The sequence below is a fragment of the Patagioenas fasciata genome, chromosome 1 (assembly GCF_037038585.1).
Source record: "Patagioenas fasciata isolate bPatFas1 chromosome 1, bPatFas1.hap1, whole genome shotgun sequence".
Taxonomy (NCBI): domain Eukaryota; kingdom Metazoa; phylum Chordata; class Aves; order Columbiformes; family Columbidae; genus Patagioenas; species Patagioenas fasciata.
In genome coordinates, this window is record NC_092520.1 from 42,405,603 (window position 1) to 42,430,870 (window position 25,268).

Genomic DNA, 25,268 nt, shown 5'->3' on the forward strand with positions numbered 1-25,268 from the left:
TTGCAATGTATAAGGGTCATTCATATACCTGAAAAAATGACATGGAAAATTATCCCTCAATTTACATTTATTTCAGATATGTCTATTTGCCATTAAATATATAAAATACTGAACACTTGCATCGGTTGTACAATGCTAGCATACTTGACATGGAATTTAAATGGTACTGAGGCTATATATGAATTTGAAATAATATGAGTTTGTTAATACATTCCTTAATGTAAGTAACAAAAAGGAAGAGAGACCTTTACTAAATTCAATCATCAACTTTTACTTACAGACAAAAGGAGAGAAGAGGTTTTGTAATGCAAAAATAATGAAGAATGATTATCAATCAGCTAAATTATCTGTACGTGAAGTGAGATATAGAATAATTCAAGGAGACATAGAAGTCATTAGATGTCAGATAGCTCTTTCTCATTAGCACAATAAAAACTTAGTTTGATGTTTCGCATCACTTGATCATCAGAGAGCAAGATCCATACATAATTGATAAAAAGAGGGAAAAGATAGAGATTAGGACAAACACTTATGTCTAAAGTTTTAAAATGCCACTGGTATTGGAATTTGAGAAAATAGAGAATTTACATTCCTCATACAGTAAAGCTTAAAAATAAAAAGGAAAGAATGGATACTAAAGTTGTTTAAATTATTTACACCCCAAAATATGAATGCGATATTCAGACATGTTCCTATGGATTTCTGAAAAATCCTCAGGGCAACTTTTTTTAATTTTAGCTGCATGTATGCTTTAAATTCTGACCTACTCAGTAATAAGTAAAGCCAACAGGAATTATGAAAGAGCACTGTATTACTTAGTAGACAAGATGGTAAAGAATCTAACCAGAGGAAAAGCCATATTTTGTCTTCTTGGTATCAAAATTATTATTAAGAGCAGGAGAATGAATCTTGGTGCTGGTGTTCAAAAGCTGTTGAATATAATGTAGAGACCTAACGGATACTTGGAGCAGCCAGAAAATTCAGTACAACGATAGTAATAAAGGAAATATTGAAAAATTATCTGAATCAAATCTATTTTCTCACCAATACATCTGCTATAATAAAATAGATTACTTCATCAAAGGGAGGAAAGAAATACATGTGACCCTGTGTCGTTTTACAAGAGCTATATAGCAAAATCCATTTTTTATATAAAGCTAATGCTTCGATTTTAGAATAATTGTATGCAGCTTTAGGAACTAAAAATACCTCACATTAACAGTTTCTAGCTGTGAAGATGACTTCATACTCCAAAGTCATCATGTAATTAGTGACAGTGAATATTTTGCTTTCACGCATGTATTTATGAAATAGATATTGACATGAGGCCTCTGTCACCCAGACTTAACAAAAGCGTTAATCAAGTTTGTTTGAAATGTTTGTTACTTATTCAACTTATGTAAGATGGTTTTTATATTGTACACATTAGAATATTTTTGGAAAAAAATTTTGGGAAAACTCTAGTATGACCCAAGTTGGACCATCCTATTTTTTTAGATACTTGAAGCAATCTGTAGCACAGTTGAGTGTTTTAAAAGCATCTCCATTTTTAGGGGTCTTCATATCCAGAGTGATGGAATAATTTGAAATAATCCTCATCATGTATCATTTTAAGTGAAAAACAAATAGAAGCATGGAAAATTCAAATACAAACAAGAAAAGCTACACATATTTTTAAAGCAGATGAAAAAAAAATGAAGTAAAACAGAACAAAATTACATTTTACATCAGATACAAGATTCCTTCATTATATAGCTGATAATCTACTTTAATGATCAGCTAGTTATGAGCCTGTGATTGTACAAACCTTACAAGCCTAACATCCTCAGGTTTTCAAGCAATAGAATTTCCTTTAGACTATATGTTCATATTCTTATGTCTCGCCCTCTCTGTTGTAAGGTACGTTGGTAAAATTGTTTATATTGTTCTAAGACATTAATAATAAGTAGTTACTATGATATTATACCTCCTATATATATATCTCCTAAGGTACTAGCATTTTCATATACTGAAATATTCAATAACACCAGAACAATGATATATGCATTACTAGGTCATGGTTATAAAATATTAATTATATTTGGCAAGCCATATCCTGAAGGGTTTTAAAGAAAAATGTGTTATAATAGGAACTCCAACAGATAAAATACAAGGTTTTTGCAGACCACAGGCACGATGTGGTACTAGGCGCCCCAAGGACATAAAACTAACTAACTAAATAGATGGAATCACAACTAGAAATTACTGATCAGTAAACAAACAAATTCAACTCTAAGATACAGTTTTGACCCATCAATCAGTTTTAAGGTACAACTCGAATATGTTTAAAATCTTATTATAACTGATTGCTGTTATGTATTAGTGTAGTACATCACAGTACAATAGTAATGAATGCAACTAGTGCCAAAGACAACTTATATCAGAATGGGCTATGACTAAGATACTTAAATAAACTAGTAACATTATTAATCCACATGGAGATTAAATATTTTTGTCTACCTGCCATAACAACACTGAAGCTGAATATTTTTTTCTCAGAATAAAAACTACAGTTCATATAAGTCTTGCAAACTGATGATCACACATCAATGCTTACAGTGCAGTTTGGGGTCCTCTTTGGTTACTTATAAAGTAATAAATCATAATGGTTTACTAATCTGCATTAAATCACTCATATACTGCTTAGAAAGAAAAAATACTAAAATTCAAGTTAACTATATTTAATATGTATCTGTTTTGAAATCAGACAAGTGAAAAACCACTGTTTTTCAGTGTGCTTGTTATGCAAGCAAATCTCTGAGTAAGAAAAAACAAATTGTTAGTAATTGCAACAAGAATGCAGATATTTCTGAGTCAGTGATATGCAAATCACGGCAAAAGCAGGAACAATTTCTGTGTGTATAAATACTGCAACATGCTTATCACAATTCAAATTATTTTTAATGTGTCTGTATTAAGCTTACAAAAATAAACAAGACAGCTTTGTTTCTCAATCTTAGCAATGAAACTGAAACAGAGAGCATTAAAATAAGCATTTAAACAAATGCCACAGACATTCTGATTTCTGTACTTTGGAAAATTTACTCAGACTCATTTCTGGATCACAGAAACATATACTAAATTTAAATCAGAAGTAAAAAAATCATTCTTTGTGTTCAATACCCATTTCAACAGATTAATTTATTTAGTTTGCAGGTATTGTAAACTGATTTCCTGATTTATATAATTGTTCCTGTGTTGTTTCTTTTATTGTTTATTTCTCATAACTGTCCTTTAAAAACAAAAATCCTTAATAAAGGAAAGTCTCTTTTAAAAGTCACAAATAAATGACAAAAATATTTCCTAAGAATACAACAAAGCAAACACTTTCTGTACATTTATTTTGAAATAATGGTTTCTTCTGTTCATTGCAGTATTTATACAAGTGTTACGAGCACTATACTGAGTGAATATAAGTAGCTGTAGGCATACATGGATGAAGTGGTGAACACTACCTGTAGTACAGTACTGCACCATTGATGCAAACACTCCTTTGTTATCTTTAACAATGAACATACAGAGACTTGGGTCACCTTCTGCTCTTCTTAATATTATTGTATAAAGGTCAAAGCAGGAGGTCATAAAAAACGGATTTCAGTTACTTCTATGTGTTGATTCTCACACATTCATTGTAGTTAGAATATGACAATATCTTTGTTTCCCTCTAACTGCTTTACAGTATCCTCAATGAAGTGCTTCAGCTCACTCTTAAAACCCCCCATTTCTCTACCCAGATGCCCACACAGATGTTTCCAGCAATGTCTGGAATAGCACAAGGTATCCCCCCTGGCATCAACCTGCTGCTTCGAGAGGACATTAGCCATGGGTCCTGTGCCATAGTCATTATTCCACCTGAATGACTTTCTATCCCCTGGCATGTTTTAGAGTGCACTAGCTGTATACATTTAGGCAACTTAATCTTAGCAGTCAAGTAGGGTTTTAGGTATCATAGAATCATTTCAGTTGGAAGACACCCTCAGGATCATCGAGTCCAACCATAACCTAACTCTAGCACTAAACCATGTCCCTAAGAAACTCATCTAAATGTCTTTTAAACACCTCCAGTGATATGACTCCACCATTTCCCTGGGCAGCCTGTTCCAACGCCTGACAACCCTTTCCATGGAGAATTTTTTCCTAATATCCAATATAAACCTGCCCTGGCACAACCTGAGGCCATTTCCTCTTGTGCTTGTTACTTGCTACTTAGGAGAAGAGGCCAATACCCTCCATGGTACAACCTCCTTTCAGATTGTCATAGACAGCAATAGATAGATAGATAGATAGATAGATAGATAGATAGATAGATAGATAGATAGATAGATAGATCGATCGATCTAACCAAGATCTCTGGCTTCAGTAACGTATGTAAATAAGTATTGCATGAATATAGAATAGACCTCTGAGAAATCACAGATTTCATGAAAAGTTAATTTCTTACTTCCATACAACTCTATCTAGAGAAAAAGCAAGATCTCCACACATGTGGACTTCTTTGGAGAATAAGCTCACCTCCAGAAGTGACAAACTCAAATGCATCTCCCTTTCCAGTTAGTGTCAAGGAGAAACAACATTTTGGTCTTCAGGACCTGGTTATAAGTTGCCGTCACAGGTCAAAATAATAAAAAAGGAAACACATCTGATGGTCACAGGTGCATCCCGCAACACAATACTAAAATAAAATAAAAATCTGTAGTTTCATTGAAAAATGTTTGATACATGCAGTTGTTTTTCAAAGTTTACTGTTTTTTCCAAACCTTAGCTCATTTACCTGGGGAAGCGTAAAACAGGCGTAGGTCTTGAGGACATTTCACAGGCAAAGAAAAAGAAGGTAATACATTTTAACTTCACAGTTAAGGTATGGGCTGTTGTATAGAAAAAAGTTGAATTTATGCACCTTTGATAATATTAAATTAATTGAACAGGTTGTCACACATTGTTTTGTCCCATGAGCCTACCCTCAGAATTATTCATATAGGACATCAGTTGGGCCTATCTGACCATGCACTTAAGCTTTCTACACAATGTCATCTGGCTAGTGCTACCTGGATATCTCCTTGTTATGAAGCTGGAAATGTCTGAAGGACACAGCCAACACCAGGTGCCCTCAGCTAGACTTTGTCAATGAGTATCTTGATATTTCCTGATACATAACCTTTGAGACAGCACTGGAAATTCATCATTTCAAATATTTATTTATATACATATTAAGCAAAAATATACATGCATTATTGTAGAATATTATGTGCACATTGAGTCAAGATTATGTACATGTTATATTACGTTACTATGTATTTTATATATATAGTTACACACAGATTACACTATATAGAATTAATTCAACATCTGAACAAAGTGCTTTTCCTTTTTATTTCAGAATCTTTATGCTTTCCATCAATATTTTTTGCATGTGTCTCCTAGTTTTTGTTATACTTCTGTGTATACATACTCTCATGACAATGTCTTTGTCTCCCTCTAACTGCTTTAGAGTATCCTCAGTGAAGCAAGAGTGCATTTTTAAAAACAGTAGTAAATACAACCTCTGACTTAATAGTTGGTTTTGTTTTTGCTTCTAGGATACAACATCATCTGCTATCTGGCAGAACTTCACAGATAACTGATCTTGGTCTGATATTGGTCATCACTGAGTACACAGCCTTGTCTTCAGCTCTTACATTTAAAATCTTTCCCCATTAAATTCCAACTTCTTCAGCCATGTGATGATACATGAGCTAAATCTGGAAGTGTACACCTAAATCACAAACAGATGAACTCTGTGGGCTGGGGAGAAACCTGATCTATACCGTCACTTTGGAGGATGACTACAGAGCAACTTTTCATTATCTAAGTACATATAAAACTTTCTCCCCCATCCAAAAAAAACACAAAATGTGTAAAATGTCAGATTAGTAGCAGCAGTGTGAGCTGTCATTGTCATAGCTAGTTTAAGTGTACTAGTTTCCTTAGCTTCTTCAACTCTCTGGATTTTAAGGGTGCTTTCTGACCCTGGAACATCACTGTAGCTGTTGTTTCTGTCTTTCCGGATCAGTGTGACAAACCAAGAAATCCTCTTTGACCTGGAACAGGAACAGTGTAGGATACAGTTAAAAAGTTGCACATGGCTGACTTGCTTTGGTATGATTTGCTGATGCAGGTCCTTTGACTTGGCATCTGTACCTGAGCTTAGCCTGAAGACTGTAGCTTTTTTTTCCTTCTTTTTTTTTTTTCTTTTTTCTCCCATAATATTTGAAATACTAAAAACCATAAAATCCAGGCTGAATCAAAACAAGAACCAGCTGAGGGAGCTTAGCACTCCTGGTACTGACAATCTGAATCAGATAAATCTACTGAATAATGGAGGATTTTTGTAGCTTTTGGCAGTCTGAATATCTCAGGATGGATCTGGTCCACTGATTACTAACTGAACATACTGTCAGAAATAAATAGATAAGATTTTTTTTTTTTTTCAAATAAATGACTATGTTTAAGGAATATCTCTCACATAAAATCCTTTCTGTGTCATTGCTTCACCTACTCAGTATATATGTGCTATGCATATATATTAAGCAAAAGTTATATTTCCTCTTTGTTGTTTTCCCTTCCCTTAAATAAATAAATAGAAAGACAGATAAATAGATAGGCAGATAGATGCTGCAACAGTACTGTGTAAGTCACACAAATTGTGAAAAATGCAAAGCATGATGCATGTGACCATCTTTATGGAATAATTCAGTTATCACTACTCATTGTTTCCATAAAAATATTCTAGCACTGAGTATGCCAGAGTGGATACAGTTATTTAATTTTTTGCTTTTCTATCCATGTTTTAAAATTACTTTAAATGAAACATTTGCCCTTTTAATGTCTCCTTTTTATACTCTGATAAGACTTCTTAATGTTTTATTATCTGATAGTACACCAAACTGGATAAAAGAAGGAGTAAAATTCTCTCCTCAAAATGCAAACAACTCTGTAAAGCATTCAAGGACACAAAATCAATTCATAGAGGAAATTACTGTACTAAGCTGTAACATACACGTATGTAAAAATGACATATTTCAACATACTCTATCTTTATAGATTAATAGTGTAACAACAGCTGATTTTACAGTAACCTTTCAACAGGAGAAGGAAGGTGAAATGGATTGGTTCTATTTAGGAAAGAGAAAAAAAATAGTCATATCAAACAGGCTTACCAAAGGGATTAATTATTGACACATGGACACAAATGCAGAGGCATATGTGAAAGAGTTTCAAATTCTAAACTGTCTGTGTTACTTGGATTCAGCTTCCTCAAACTCTTCAAATATGATCCTGAAGAAAAATCTATAACTCAGGAGAAAAACATGTAGGTTTCCTGGTTTTCCTCTGATCGGAGATCAGTAGAGAAGATGAATAAATACGTAACCCCATGTTTCATAAAATGTCTATTGAAAATAAAGTAATAACCAAAACAACTTTTTCTTTTTTACTGAGTAACACATTGAGATATTAATGATCTTCATGATGACAGAAAAGCTAATCTCTTAAACTACAGTTAATCTTCCCAAAATGACCTCAATTTGCAGCGGGATCATTTCATAAACCTTAGCAGAAAAGAAAGATGATTTTTTTTAATTTTTTTTTTTTTTTTTTTTTTTCCTGAGACACATGACCTTATACAGTAATCAAGTTATCCTCTGGCAGACACAGAGGAACTGATTTATCTGCTGCTACTGGAGACACCTGAGGCTATTCAAGACGTTTCACTGCTGTTGGTAGATATGACATGGGGGCTACAAAATATTCGCACTGTCTTTCTAGCATCGGTTAGAGGGAAAACTTGATACTGGAGAATGTCAAAGATATTTCAGACATTACTTTCAAAATGTGTAAATTAGTATATTTTTCCCAATGAATTAGCCAATTTCATTACCAAGATGCAAGTAGGCAGTTTTTGAATAAAGACCAACTGACTCCAGGAAAAACTGAAATAATTTCTGATAGACAGAGGGGGAAAAAAAAAAAAAAAGGAAAAGAAAAAGAAAAAAAAAAAGCTCTTCAGGGGACTGTATAGAGTACTGAAGCAGCTTAAGCTTTGAGATTAAAAAAAAACCCACAACTTGGTCTGTGGGGATTATCATGAGGGGGGCAGAGTGTACCAATAAAACCTTCATGAAACATTTTTATCTGCATTCTTTCTGCATGGTTTTCATGTTCTGATCTCTTTAGCAAATATTATTAATATGATGCATTTGTAAATTTTCTTTCTAGCATGACAAACATTAAACATCTAGGAAACCAACATTTTCCCCATAACAGTGAGAAATCACTTCTACTGCATCAAAAATGTATGTGTCTGTAGCTAGAGCATATCTCTTTTCCTTCCAAAAGGGCTAGAGACTCTCCGGTGTGTGCAAGAGAATTCTCTTTCACTATTAATTTATTAACAGTTGTTATGTTCAATAATTATGGTCACAGAGAGTAAAACAAAACTAAACAGCTCAAATCTGACTATACAGTGTGAATATAAGCTCTCTCCTCTATCTTTTCAGTGGTTTCCCAGGCAAAGTTCTGGCTCTGTTCAGTGAACTTTCCTGCCAGTTTTTGAATCTCACATAGCCTGCCAGGTCTCTCCTAACACACATCTGCTGCTCTACTGACTCCCCTCAGCGACCTGCTGGGCTATCAGATGCTGGCTCCAGTTACTGCTCCTGCCAACGCAGGACATGCTGAGACCCTGTCTGGCTGCTGAGCTGGCCCTGACTGTGGTACTTTGCCACTGCTGCTTCTGCCTGGTGTCCATTCAATGGCCTGGATTTCTTACTGTATCGCTTTGTTTGTCTCAAAAAAAAAAAAAAAAGAAGACGACCCAGAAAACTTCTGAAAAGACCTATGCAAGGAGTCTATATAAAGAGTGAGGTACCTTTGGTCATGATGTTGGATTAATTTATGCCTACCTTTCTACAGGTCTCCTCTGTCTTTGGTTCTTGATATTGACTATGCTCCGCACGACCTCCTGATCTGAACAGAAACAACTGCATGTTTGGACTTCCGCTAGAATTTAGCACTGCTAGGCTAATATAGCTGAAAAAAGAATTGGCTGAACACTATTCCAGCATGTGTATTAGCCACAAACCTGTCATTTGCAATAAGGTCCTTCTTATAATTTTGTGTTGAAGAATCCCAAAACTACTGTTTCCCTTTCTGCTTATTAAAACCAGAAAAGTTTCCAGGGGCTGAGAGATCAAGCAGATATCTATCTTCAAAGTAACTCTACTGTTCACCAACAACCAGCTCACTCCTCCAAACAGTTAAAATGTTGAACAGACAAAGCTACAGCTTGGTACACATTGCATCAATATACTTTCCTACCAAGTTCTGTATTCACTAGGAAAAAATGACATTTTCCTGGACCTTATGGAACACCAAATCATTTTTTTAATGAGTCAGATGCTCAGTTAGTGATTGTCCAAGCTACACAGGACAACATGAGAGGGCAGAATAAACAATGTTCTGAAAAATTTTACTTGTACAAATATTATTTTACAAATGCTTACCCTACAGATTAGGAAAATTAGTGATAAAGAAAAATTTATTTAATAACATATATTTGTCTATATATATTCACATTCTAATTCTGTGTCTATATCTAACCACATATTTATTTATGTATTTATTTTTAAGAAATCATTTCCTCAGAGTTTAATCATGTTTTTATACTGTAGATGTTAATAGAATATGCAGTTTATACAGCATATAACCCAGTGACAGAACACAGAATATATTACTTTCTAAACCCATTGGTTCAAGAAGTTAAACAATTTAATCTTTAATTCTAAAAGGTTACATAGCCACACTTTTCGTCATAAATTTGATTCAGTCTAAATAACGCACCTGTTTCTCTCACTGTGTGGTTTAGCTAGGTTTATTATTTCTTGAGTCCTAGCAATATATTTTACGCATTAAAGATATAAGAGGAATATGCCCTAAGATTCTGTTGCAAATTAGAGTTAGTGTTGTCCTAAGGCCTTAAAATTTCTTTTTTTCTCTTGAGAGGGAATTTTTTTTTTTAATGGGATTCTGTGAAAAAGCCCTGCTGGACATGTGGGTCTTATGACCACAGGAATCAGAGTTGTCAACAGCATGCATTTTAAAAAATACATTTTCAATTCTCTGTGTTTCTGTAACAGTTTGTAGCCTTTGGGGTTTATATTTTCACAGGTTTACTTCTTCTAGCCTAAGCACTAGAAACCATACTCTTTTTTCATGACAACAGAGTTGCTTCTATAACTAAATCATTCTAGAAGCTAGGAATTAAGGAAGACAAATTCTTATATGTGTTTATATATTTTACATACATATGTATATTATTTATATACATATGTATGTATCTATTCTAAATATCCTGAGAATATAGAGCTACAGCCCATATGTATTAATACTACTCCCTCTTCCTTAGTGATAAGTTACTCATGATCACCACCACCATCATCACCTTGGAAATACCCTTGTTTCATAATAAAAATGTTTTCTTCAAAATTGGCAAAGGCAACTGTAATGACAAACTGTATTTATTTGTTTTAGAAATTTTCAAAGATTTTTTTCAAGTGTTCTAGGTTTACGTTATTCCCAAATCATATCATGTACATGAATAAGAAAAATCTACAAAAACAATAGTGTGTCATTGTCATGAATAACAGTGATCATGATACTAAAGGTGACTGCTATTTGATTATGTCACTTACATACTCTCTGAGCTCAGCCAGAACAATCCTGTTGCTGGAGTATATGTATCAGTATATGCTATGTGTTATGGCAGAAAGGAAACTGTTCTCAGGGAAGATTACTATTAAACACAGAGAACGAAATACTGGAGTTTCATTACTTCCTCAGCACACAACAAGTCATAAGCTTTAATTTTATTAGGTTTTTTTAATTTATTTTCTGAGGAATAAACATTTTGGTGTCAACTTTATTAGTTTGGAAGAGTAGACAAGATTTCAAGATGCGAAGGTTTTGCTTCAGCTGTAGTACTTAAACAAATGAAAGATAGTACTTGTATTTGCAAGCTTCATTTCCCTATATCCTTTGATCATCACAGATACTTCCCTACATCATTAGATCATGAAAACTACAATAGTTCAAACTTTCTAAATGTAAGTAGTCACCTTTTTTACATTAGAATATACTGTTCCCAATATGTAAATCGAAAGTGAAAAGGTTTTATTTTCTGTGACTTATTAATAATTCACAGAAAATAAAGTATATGTGTGTATATATATATAATATATCCTTATACACATACACAATTTGGTATATCACATGTTCCTATAGAGCTTTGGAATCTTTCTATTCAAACTTGTGGTTTCTGAAAAAGAATTGACTTCAGGTCCTGAAATCATAACAGTTTGACTAATGTTGTACACAGTATGCGGAATATCAGATGGTGTGTTCCATAATTGATTGCCTTTCCAAAATTTCTTCCAAAGTAGGTTATAGTATCTGATAGGCAATAAATTATCATGAAGTCAGTTTTGCTGCTGAATTCAGAACATGTCTGATACTTTTGTGTATAACTTTACAGCAAGATGTCAAAGGATCATTTGCTTGAAGGCCAACATTTTTGTAAAAATGTCTTCATCAAAATGTATTTTTTTAATTTATGGATTAAAATTACAGATTATGTAGAAATGAAATTAAACTGAATAGCTGGTAATGCTTGATTGCTGTTTTATTTTAAAGGTAATTATAACTTTGTTTTTTCACTGATTGACTAAGTTGTGATATAAATGTTAAATTCACTTAGAGTGAAGCTCTTAATGCTCAAGGCCACTCTGACACATGCTTTGTATACGAGCAGACCTCAGTGTCTCAAAGCTGACTGCAAAGAGCTGGGCTACAACACCAGAAGGAAAAATAATGGTAAACTTCCTTCATACATTACTGTCTCAGTAGATTACTCAGTCTCAAGATCTCCAGAAAGGCTGAATACCAGGCCTTTGTATTGGCTGTGAAGAGTGCAGGCAACGGGCAGTGTGTTCCTCTCCTTGGCCATCAAGGAGCACTGAGTGTGGGGCTGGAGCTCAGTGAGACACCTCCTCTAATCCTCCCAAATGGTAGAGTGCCATCTTCTTCCAGTTAGCTTCCATTTCTTTCAAGCAATTGATCTGTGGAGCCCTGCTGTTGTACTTCCAACTACTAAGGAACATGTACTAGTGTATACTATAACCATAGCAGTAAAGTACTCCAACACAAAAACCAAAGACGGTTTGGTCCTTGGTTTTGAAGATGAAGAGGAAACTGTATTACCTAAAGGATACTCCAGGAAGGTCTTAATTTCTTCCATCTAGAAAAATTCAAGTTACAAAATATATGCTAATACATATTAATTTGAAGTTACCATTGGCAAAAAGGATGCTGACTCAGTACTAAGTGTTGAGTTTTCTGTATTATTTTAATTTAATCTTTAAGTCAGTATTTTTCTGGTAATAATGTCTGATAATAAATCTCTGATGAAAACTGAGCAAAGCTCTGATGATAGCTCTGACTGATAACAGTATTTCAAATGTATTATTCTCTTCCCAATTATCATTGACACTGATGAAAATCATTCCAGAATAAAACTTAGTGATATTTGGAATATAGAAAATTTCTGCAATTACTGGCACATTGCAATGCAGAGACACCCACACAATATTGGATACAACTAAATGTAACAACCTGTCATTAAAACACTTAACCTAAGGTTTGTTTTTCATTTAGCCTATGGACTGAAAATCAACTATCCTGAGATGTATCTAAGATAGACGAGATGATTGAAGATACCAATCCTCTGTTAACTACAGAAAGATCTAAGAACAGAACAGACATTTAACTTTCAGCTGGTTAAGCCAAAATAAAATAACCCATCACTTTCTAGTTAACAAAACTAGCAAAAAGCTTCTTGCTAATTTTCTTCACAGAGAACTCTACATTAGTGCCCAGGAATAGGTGTTTTCTCAGCAATGGTCCTGGGAAAATTCATTCACTGCTTTGTGTCTCTTTTTCTGTCTTCCGCTTTCCATAAAATCTGGAGAAATTCAGCTGCTAAATAATTCTGGTTACCAAATATAATTGTAACTCACGTGTAGTCCTTCTTAAAGAATAATAAAAATACTCTTATGTAATTTTTTTTTTTGTTCCAACATAGACAGAAGTCTTTTTTTTTTCCTAACAACTATGAATTTTCCAACTCACTAATTCAAACACAGGGTAAATTGAATCCCCCCTTCACAGTGCATACTATGAGAGAAAAATTGATATATAAAGTGATTTAATTCCAAATGCTCTGAAGGCAGGAACAGGAGGAATATTTCCTTTAAAGGTAATGTGAATAGGTAATTATAGGATTAAGGATTAATTTTCACAGGGTCAAATATTACAGGTATGTGATTTATAATGAGTCTTTGTTTCTATTTCATACTACCCTGTCATTGCAAACTGGGCCCCAGACCAGGTTTATTGTTTGTGATTTTCTTTCTTAGATCAGTAGCCTTTGTTCTTTATTCCAATATTTAATTCCAAATTCTTGCATTTTTCTCCAGCTACAGCCGATGCATATTATGGGGCAAGCATAATTTTTTTAAGAAGCTTCTAAATTTGAGCTGTCTGAAAAAAGGGAAAAAAAAAAAAAAAAAAAAAGAAGAAGGTGAAGTCCAAGAAAATGACAAACAGACTGCAATTATATAGTAATTGTTTTTATTTTCAGAGTGAAATCTTCCAAATATCATCAGGGTTTTGTGGGTTTTTTTCATTGTGTATTTGGAAGACATGGTTTGGATGTCCTTGTAATTGTAAACCAAAGTAATAAACATAGGAATATTTTTGTACAGAACTATCCATTCAGTGACACAATGAAGATACTGTCCCGTGTATATCTGGAAGTTGCAGTGTTTTGAGAAAGCTAAAAGTTCTTCAGAGAACTGCAAGAAAGTAGTTAAATTGCCTCACTGATTGATGGATTTTGACAGTCTCCTCACCTCAGGGAAAATAGTGCTGGTATGGGGAATAACTTCAGGTAAATAAACCAAAACAAAACAAACTTGGGAATGGGAAAAATCAATTTGAAATCCAAAAATTAAGTACACAACTTTAAGCTGCAAGTTCTTTTCCCAAGCAGCTATCCATCTGTTATCCTTCAACAGCACAAGAAATTATGAAACAATAAGGAAAAGGAATATAGCCACCAGGATTTGCCATATACACATTCTGGGATGATATCCAATCGATTTATAGCTATGCCATTTAAAGTAAGTAATCTAAAACCTATTAATGAGATTTAAACCCTTTTGTCTGTTACAACAGAATAAAATAAAGAGAAGAATTTTTTTTTAAATGTTCATGTTACATGGGAAATGAGAAATGTTAAGAATATCTTACCTCTGTTTGGAGAGTATGAAATTCTTATGCATTTGAGAACAATAAACTACAAAATACTGTTGAGAATATTTCAGTATTTGTGCATTAGCTCTTTAGGGAGAAGGTTTTTGTTTGTGTTTGGTTTTCCTTTTGCTTTTTAAATATTCTTTTGTTTATTTTAAAGACAAAAACTGAAGTATTAACATTCAGTTCTTCTGTTGGTTTCTCTTTTACTTTCAAGACACAACACATACATCTCATCTAAACAGAGTATTATTCAGCATTGAGAAAATTACGGAAAAAATTACAGAAAAATACATGTCATGTCAAAAAGGACAAGAGGCAATGGTTTTAAACTGAGAATAGATTTAGACATTGTCCCATCCCGTATCGGTGGGCTGAGGGAAAAAGTTAACTCTTGAATACTCTGTGTAGTAACACAAAATTATGAGAATCACCCGAGAAGTTCAATTAATCACAAATTTACTAGAAATCACGCAGTGGAATTACAGTGAATAGTGGCTTCCCAAAAGCTGGTATCTATATCATAAAACTTAGGGAGACTTTAACAACAAAACACGCAAGATATTACTCTTATATGCCCAGAATAAAGTTAGAAAGAGAGAAAGAGAGAGAAAGAGGAAAAGGAGAGATAAGTTAAGATATCAGAAGAAAGGTAAAATCTCATCACTCTGTTGTTCCAGCTTGTGAGGGATACGAAACTTTGTTAATGTCATGCAGCACACACAAACAAACACACACACAAACACACACAAGCATGCACCGAAAGTGTCCCAAGTTAAGAAGACTGTTCTAGAAATCAGTTGGTGGTCAAAAAATTAGAAGAGTGGTTGCAGTGCTGACCAGAAGTGAATTGGTTTATCCATTAGGGGTAGCTGGTGGTTCGTGATTTCTCCTAGCAGTTGATTGTCTTCTAGAGGACCCATTTGGTCATCCCAATTAGCCAGGAATGAGGACTGAGACCTTGGTAGACTTCAGGAAGAATGGTCTTTATCTCAAAAATTTATGCCTTCATTTGTCAGAGACCTTGAGGGAAAACTATAGAGTGTCTGCCTTCACAGCCACCTGTCTTTTCCTGTCCAAAGGTGCAAAAAAGAGCTGTTTAAGGCATAACATATTGAATGAGTCCTTTGTTTTGCAAAGGATGAGGGGGGATGTGCTTCAAGACTGTCACAGACATAAGGCAGAAATACTCTACAAGGGTGGTGAGCCACTGGAGGGTTACCCGGAGAACTTGTGTATGTCCCATCCCTGGAAGCATTCAAGGTTGAATGGGGCTTTGAGCAACCTGATCTATTGGAATAGGTGTCTGCCCACAGAAGGGACACTGGAACTAGTTGAACTTTATAAGTCACTTCCAACTCCAGCCACTCTATAATTCTATTAAATTTATTTTCAAGAGGAGAAAATTGGTTGAAATAACTGAAAAATACCAAGGAAATAGAAGGAAAATATCTTCCACTCTGAAAGTTGGTCTTTTCATTATTTTATGATATCTCATGACTTTTCCCATGCAATGTACCATCTGTTTCAGCTACAAGAAAAACAAAAGTTGAAGTAAATATCTGAAGAGTATCAGACAGCTACTGTTAGATAAATCACAGTATTTTAATTAAAGACAGAATTCAATGTACTATCCTACCCCCCAGCTCCCAAACGTACCTATATTTCTTCCCCACCCTTCTCCTGGTCTCAAGCAAAACTGCATGGGGACTATGTGCTATAAATCACAACATTAGATCAAGGTTTGTCCCCAGTTCTTAACACAAAGATAGAATCATTAAATATGTGTCTAAGTATTATTCACACTCAGATGTCTAATTCTCTATGTAATTCCTTAGTATTCAGAATTGAACAATGTATAAATATTTACAAGTAAAAGCATATCTACTAATAACAAAGAAAATGATGACATTACTTCTTGGTTTCCAAAACTTAGATAGCAGCCACGAAAGATTCATTGGGCTTTATGTCTGATTTTTCATATGCTTACTAGTCTTAAATGTTTTTAATCAAAACAAAATAATAATTAAAAAAACCCCTAAACTTGCAATTTAGCAGATGCTCAATATAGTTGTGAGATATTTCATTATGGTTACAAGATCATTACCACCTGTTTCAACACTTACATTTGCCCATAAGTAGGGAGTCTTCTTCAGTAACAGTTGGCAATATCTTAGGAGCAAGACTGTGTCTTTTTTCCAAAGCTGATTGCCCGCTAACAAGGCTAAACTGGCATGCACTGCTTACATCAAAAAACATTCTGCACTTAAATCATCCTTGTTAATGTATTCAGCTTTAATAAAGTAGACTGAAGTATTCAATACAATACAGATCTCAAAAAAAAAGATCTTAATCTGTTGATATTTGAAGATACAGTTCTCACCTCTCAAATATAAATTTTAGTAATTAAACTAAAAAGGTTATTAATAAATAATTCAAAACCTAAAACCCAACAGCTGACAGCTAAGAACTTTCTTGCCAGCTCTGTGTTCAATTTTATTAATGGTCTATTGGAACAATTTCTGCTGGCATTGTTAGTTCAAAAACTATGTTAGAAAACTTCAAGAACTCAACTCTGAAGTGTATATACTCTGATATACACATATCCATATAATTTTCTATGAGCCAAGCATATCCAAGAAAACAATACAAGAAAAACTGAATTGAAAAAAAAAAAAGGTATTTAACATCTTAATAAAACACAAAAGTAATATAAAAATTAGCTTACTTTTATGTTCAGAATCATAACATTTATCAAGGTTGCTGTGGAGATAAAGTAACAACCACAAATTTAACTAATATTTTGTGCATGTCATAAAAAAAGAAGTATGTTGTAGTTTGTTTTTTTATTTTTATTTCTTAGTAAATTATCTTGAATGATTGCAACCCAGAATAGTAAGTGTTTTCAATGTAAGTTATCTAGTTACTGTTTACATCTAAAGCAAGTGAAGAAAATAAAAGACTAACTTTCCCACATAAGCGGATTTTGTATATGGAGTTGTTATTTGGCATATAATTGAAATTTTTGAACTCTTACAGTTACAAAAGCAAGGTTAATATGTAACTTTGCTAACCATAAACCATTTAGAATGAAAATTTCCAATTTGCATGAAAGTCTCCAGCTGAATTTATTAGGAAGAAGACAGTATTATGTGCCCCAAAGAAACTGACCAGACAGTTCCCATGCAGATAGTTTCCTTCAATTGAGGAAAAGTTGACCTTGTAACAAAGGGATTTAACTGTAGTCAATGACAACATAAACTGGATCAGGGCAGTTTGAAAACTGCAGTAAGTTCATTGAAATGCAAAGTGAGGATTGACTGTCTATGGCACGTCTGAAATATGGTTGGATAGTACAAAATAACTCTAAGTAGTGCCTAGAAGACTAAAAAAGGCTGACTAGCAGGGCCAGGAAAGTAGAAGAAAAAAGAAAAATCCTGACCTAACAGCATTGATCAGCCTCCAACAGCAGGGAATGTCAGAATGAGTAGCAAAACAAGAACCTGAAAACTATTTTAGAAATGTATGACATAGTCAAACACAATGTCACATATAGGATCAGAGATATAGAGAGTTCATCTATCAGTGCTTTAAAATGTCACAATAAATTTTGATTTCACATAAGAGAAGCCCTTGCCTGTGGCTGGTAAGCAACATAAGTTTGGTGTTTTAAGCCTGATGTACTCACCAAATACACTTTCATACACAGTCCATGGCACATAGCACACTTTCTTGTCCCACTTTGACAAGGTAGAGACAGGCAAAATATGTGATTTGGAATGTTTTTTTTTTAATTTTACAATTGCATGTTTTTACTTCGACATCGTATTATTTCAGGGCCAAAATAGTGTCTTGCTTAAGAAGTCTGTAATATGTCATTTCTTTTTGTAACAGAGTAAATCTAGAATAAAGAAATTCCCTTCCTTGGAAACATCCAGATTTTAAATAGAATTTCATAGACAGCTTTGCAGAAAGTAGACTGAATAGATTACTAACAGCTGGAAAAACATAAATATTTTCTTTCCTGTAATAACATCTAATCAACATTTATTGTTATTTATGTTAGAGTATGATTTTTCCTTTAAAAACTTATATTTCTTTTACTTTTAATTTCAGAGGCCAAGCAATCACAAAACATACTGTCCAAGCAAAATGTGGTTTGGATGGGAATCTCTCTTTAAGATCAGAGAAAAAAAAAAAATATTTCAGTTAGTATAATAGGAACCACGCTATTTTCTGATGAGTTTGCTGCTATAAATGGATTTCCCTATAAATGTTACTACATGTAAACAAATTAAAACAAGTCTTCTGTATTAATCAAGCTGAAATTCTACCATACAGGCAGACATCTGATTCATCATGCAGAAGACATTAACTTTCCTCCTTTACCAGATATTATCACCTTTCCATTTACTAAAGAAATAACACAGATGCAACATCTCATACTGAATAGACTCAAACTTATTTAAAATAAAAATTTTAATTTGTCAGCAATATTCCGCATTGAATTTACACTAATTTCCAAGATCATTCCGAAGCTTAAAATAGATTAAACTAACCTACACAATTTTTTCCCCCTGGAAACATGCTAGTAGGAAATTATGTTCTTTGTATATCACCCCAAGCATGGCAGGTTATATATTCCAACATACACCATGAAATTCATTAATATTGAGAGTGTGTGAAGATTAATTTGTCTTTCTATATTTTCTATGATTCTCATTGGAATAATGTTGTTATTATATATCTTTATTCATGCACGGGATTGAAAAAATGTTGTAACCATTCTGTACATTTTATAACAGAAAGTTGAATGTATACACAAGTTGCACAGGACGCTTGAATTTCGCATAGATACTGACGGCTAGGGAATGTCTTCTATTTAATTTTTCATTTATCTAATTGAAGTGACATCTCAAACTTTTCACATATAGCTGACATTGCTGTAATAAAAAAGTTTTCTTGACAATATGATTTTGCAGTCAGGAAATGCATTTTCTTGATTTTAGTCCTGTCACATCATTTAAAAAATAAAGATAACCTATTTCCATTTTCCCCTAAGATTGCATAAGGTTTAAATGAACCTGTCATGACAGAAACGTAAACTGTGAAGAATTGTCTAAAAGATTACAAAAAAAATGCACTTATGCTATGGCTCTGCCATCAGAGGCTATTTGTTCCAATTTTCATACTAGTAGATGATACAGTGTATGTCACCATGAGTAGAAAAAATAACAAAATAGATAAGAGAGTGTATGGGACAGGGAAAAGAAAAATATTGTAGGATTAATCTGAAAAAAAACAACAAAAACCCAAGCCGAGCAAAACAACAAATAAAGCATTTTAATGTATGAGCTTCCCCTCAAAAATTACACTGTTAGCTGTCCCCAAATTTAAACAAATAAAATCAAGATGGAAGGATGTGATTCTGCCACTACTAGGCAACTGTCAACAGCTCTTTTCTCTCAAGACACAAGACTGCATGTCTAAACTGTGTTTGAATTTGGTTTGTTGTGATGAAGGACAAATCAAAATGTTGTGCTCATCTGCGTAGATTTTGTTTTCAGAATGAACTGTCTCACCAAGTAGCATGATCCCTGATTACACCAAACTAACACAACCACTCTTTTATTCTATGCATCAGATGCAGCTGGTCCATAGGTTACAGCATTGACTAAAATTTGTGAGTGTTCTGGTTTTAGCTGAGATAGAGTTAATTTTCTTCATAGTAGCCAGTGTGAAGCTAGGTTTTTGATTCGTGCTGGAAACAGTGCTGATGACACAGGGATATTTTAGCTGTTGCCGACCAGTGGTTACACAGTCAAGGCCTTTTCTGCTCCTCATACAGTCCCACCAGTGTGTAGGCTGGGGTTACACAAGAATTTGTGAGAGGACACAGCTGGGACAGCTGTCCCTAGCTGACCAAAGGGATATTCCATACCATACGATATCATGCTAAGCAATAAACTATGAGGAAGATTCACTGGGGAGCCACTGATAGGAACTGGCTGGTCATCGGTCAATTGGTGCTGAGCAATTGTTTTCATTTGCATCACTTGTCTTTGTTGGGCTTTATTTCTCTCTGTTATTTTCCTTTTCATTGCAATTTATTATTATTGTTGTTCTTCTTCTTACATTTCATTTATTAAACCATTCTTATCTCAAAGCGTGATTTTTTTCACTTTTACCATTCCAATTCTCTTTCCCTGTTTCCTGCTGGTGGGGGGAAGAAGGGGAGCAGGGGAGATGTGTGAGCAAGAGGCTGTTTGGTGCTTAGTTACCATCTAGGGTTAAACCATGACAGTCCTTTTTGGTGCCCAAACAGAGACTCAAAGTGTTTGAGATAATAACAGGTTGACCAGAGCATTTTAGAAGGGATTTATATCTGTTAACAGTTGTGGGTCAAAATATTGATATTTATTTATTTGATCTGTGCCATGCTCTTCTTCTTGCTCTACATGTTAAAGATTGGTGTTGGCTTTTGCAGTTTGTTGTGCTCTTTAGTGATCAGTAATATTTTTCCTGGGAGATTTGCTATTCAAACACTGATCTTAAGCATAATCTTGTATTTGGGCTCTGTACTGAAGCCATTACTATACTTCATCTGATAGAGAAAACTAAATATTACACTTCTTACTCTGAGATGTTTTTTGTGGAGGAAATACAGAATCACACATTCACCAGCTGCTTCTGTGGTGTTTTCTCCCTCATTACAATAATGTCTCAGTATGCTGAACATCCTAGTTCAAATGCCTCTATTGGTATTTCTTAGGAATATTCCTTTAATTTTGTCCAAGGTTAACAAACAATTCAGGAATATGACCCAGGCTCCACGAGAGCGTGGTCATGGATGGCAGAGCTATGGGAGAATATGGTCAGGTATCTAGAGAACTTCTCACCTCCAATTGTCTGGAACTTAATTCCCAAAGAACTATAGGATACTGATAGAATGTTTGAAAAAAAAAAAAAAAAATCCCATGAATATCCCAAAGAGGCACAACTTACTGCACTGTGTTGGGCCTTGGTCAGCATCTACCAAACACTGCTTGATATTATGCAGCACCCTCAGGGAAAAGAGAGAGAAAACAGATAAACAAACACCATGGCTAAACCAGACATTATATCTGTCACCACCATAACTAAAAAGAAAACATGGAAGCAGAAGTCAGCTTGTTTAGTAAGGGGTGAAGAAACTTCTCCGAAGAGGAAGAAGAGAAAGAATCAGAAGAGGCACCCTATTCTGCAACAAAGCAGTTACAGGAAAAGAAGGGGGAAGAGACTGAAATCATAAATGAGACAGAAACCACCCAATCCCTATCCGTAAGTGAGCTGTGAAATATGCAAAAAGATTTTAGCCATCAACCAGGTGAGCTAATTCTCAGGTGGTTACTGCAATGCAGGGATATTGAGGCCAGTAGTCAGCAATTAGAGAGTAAGGAATCAAGACAGCTAGAATCCCTTGCTAGGGATAAGGCCATTGACAAAGGGACTGGAAAAAAGGCAGGAGTCCTCAGCCTTTGGCAGTGGCTCCTGTCAAATGTGAAGGACAGGTATTCCTTCAGGGAAGAACACACAAATTCATGGAGCAAACAGGTGATCATTGAGGGAGGTATCCAGTATCCAAGGGATACTGTGTTGGAGGTGATCTGTAACAACCTGGATAACAACCAGACATCCAAAGACCTGGATGAAATTCAATGTACGTGGTCAATTTGTTTAAAGTTTGTAGAAATATACCCATGTCATACACTCACACCCTGGTGATAATGAGCTGGACAGACACAGAGCCAACAACTATTGATGAGCTGGCCAGACAACTCTGAGAATATGAAGATAATGTCACTTCTTACATGTAAGCCTATGTCTTGGTTGTGGACACATTGCTCAAATATTATCTGAGGAAGCTAAGAAGGATAAGATTACCTCATGCACTCTAACCAACGCCTCAACTATTAAGAGTCAGCCATTTTTGGTTCAAGGGAAAGGGTACTGGTAGGGCATACCCTGTGCAACTCTGTGGTTCTTCCTGTGTGACCAGGGGAAGTCACAAGGAAGTGGGATGATGAATCAATCTGGGTACGGGAACTGCAAGGAAAAAACAGCCAAAAAACATCCATCCAGGAAAATTGGTCTGTTGAGCAGAGTAGAAGGACTGATCATATTTTTGACCCTGATGAAGTGACTTCTGTTTTGCAGTTACAAAAATCAAGTAATGAAGACTATGACCAGGGATAGAAGGGCCCTGCCTTTGGCCAGGCAGAAGAAAGAGACAACCCGTTTTACCAACCAGTGTGAATTCAATAGCCTGACACATGATCCCCATGGGATTATAGCGCTCTCGTGGACACCAGTGTGCAGTGTACTCTAATACCATCAGATTACAATGGGGCGGAATCCATCTGTTTTTATGGAGCAAGAGCTGTCTGTGTTGGAGAATGAGGTAAGCCTAGCTGTGAATGAGTGGCAAAAGCATCCTGTTGTGGCTGGATCTGGGACTCCATATGTCCCTGACATAGTGCATCTCAGGAGAGGGTATTTCAAAGATCCTTAAAGGGTACCAGTGGACTTTTGGCATAGCTGCCTTGAGTATGGAGAAGATTAAACAACAGTCTATCTTGCCTGATCTCTCAGACAATCTGTCTGTGGTGGGGTTGCTGAAGATTAAAGAACAGCAGGTGCCAATTGCTACAATGACAGCACACCAGTGACAATATCTCATTAATTGAGACTTCCTGCTTCCCATCCATAAGTTGATATGGTGACTGGAAGCTCAAAGAATGATAAGTGAGACCCATTCACTCCTTAACAACCCCATGTGGTCAGTGAAAAGACTCATCTAATGGAGAGTGGAGGCTAACAGTGGATTATCAAGGCCTGAGTGAAGTCACACCATTGCTGAGTGCTGCCATACCAGACATGCTAGAACTCCAGTATGAACTGGAGTCAAAGGCTGCCAAATGATACGCAACAACTGATATCGCCAAAGCTTTTTTCTCCATCGCTCTAGCAGTGGAGTGCAGGTCACAATTTGCTTTCACATCTGGTACACCTGGAATCAACTGCCCGGGGTGGACAGTCTTGTCATTTATCATGGTTGGATATAGACTGCACTTAAACAAGGCAAAGCTGTCAAACATCTGCAGTATATTGATGACATCATTGTGTGAGGCAACACAGCAGAGGAAGTGTTTGAGAAGGGGAGAAGAATAATCCAGATTGTTTCAAAAGCTGGGTTTTTTTTATGAAACAAAGTCAAAGGACCTGCACAGGAAATGGCATGATGGGCATTTTCATATCCTAATGGATGTGATCAATAAAATAACAGATATGTGCTCACCAATTAACAAAAAAGAAACACAAGCTTTCCTAGGTGTCATAGGTTTTTGGAGCATGCATATTCCACATTTCAGTCTCATCGTAAACCCTCTCTCAAAAAACCTCTCAAACTCTAAACTCTAAAAACTACACTGAGATACAGTGGGTGCTGGGACATTAAAGCATTGGGTTACACATTCAGCAGAAGCCACTTGGCTAGTTAAAACTAGAGGATCTGCCAACTTGACCCTGCCTAATCAAAACCCCTGTGCACTGTAGAAGGAGAGAAAATCTCCGCAGTAACTTCAAGTAGTCTGTAATAAATACTCTTCATTGGGTATCTGTTAAAGTTACCTACCACATCATTCTCAAGCTAAGCTATCCTCTTTCTTATGAAGCCTGTTTCCAAGCAACCTTGGGAACAGTTTTCCAGGGAAGTTTTCTGGTTCATGTGGAATCAGTTCAAAGAAAGCAAGAGTTATGTCCTACAGTCTTATCAGCATGATTCAGCTACTCAGGCATTGTCCATGGTGTCACCTAACAGTTCTTGGATCATCTTGGGCATTAGCATGAGACTGGTAGACACAGTATCTTAACTAAAGGAGATTTGTGTCCTCCTAGAGCAGTGACTGTCCTGTCAAATAAACCATTTGGTATTTGAAGGGTGATCTAACTAATATGTACCAATCTGTATAAAGCCAACTTTTGTTTTTTCTCTAATATATACACAGGAAACATCAATTGAAGCATAACCGCTGCTACTTTATAAGTGAAATTATTGAGTGTTCACTTAGTCCAACTGTAGCAGGGTCTGTGTCTTAAAGACAGTTCCTTAAAATGGTCCTATCTTGCCTGTATACTCAATGCTTTTCCTGAAATGTTGCATTATTCATTTCAAGTAGTTCACTAGAATGGATGTCCCCATGGAGATAAGTTTTTGATATTAATTGTAGTTTATACTGCTACGATTCTATGAACTCTGTGAAAATAATCAGTATTAATTATACAAATTCTTTTTTAAAATTCCTTGATAAATGTGTTAAGATGGTGATGCTATTCAATTTGCAAGCAAGTATTAGCTACCTTCTTCCAGACTATTTTGCAATGACTAGTGCTAGGCATTTAGTATGTTGTTTCTTTTGATTTCTAAACAGCATAAGCAAAACTAGTGTAGGAGTAAACACTGAGGTTCAAAGAATAAGAATGACCTCTCTACAGGGTACGTGTCTAAACCTGCTTCTACTGCAATGTTAAGTTTCAGAGTTAAAATTTACAATTATTTGATAATATGTGGAAGAGCAGCAAATGCTCCAAATTGTTTGGGCTTTGTCAAGGTCATGAACTCCATGAACTAGAAGAATGTAAAATTCAACTCTGCTTAAATGAAATTAGGCCATCATGTTTCAAGGGATGAAAATGGAAACACATGTGGTATAAGTCAGTGACAACTACTTTTGAGATATTAAGAGAAAGCCAATATTGCACTATTTTCCTTTCTTTTGCATATTTTC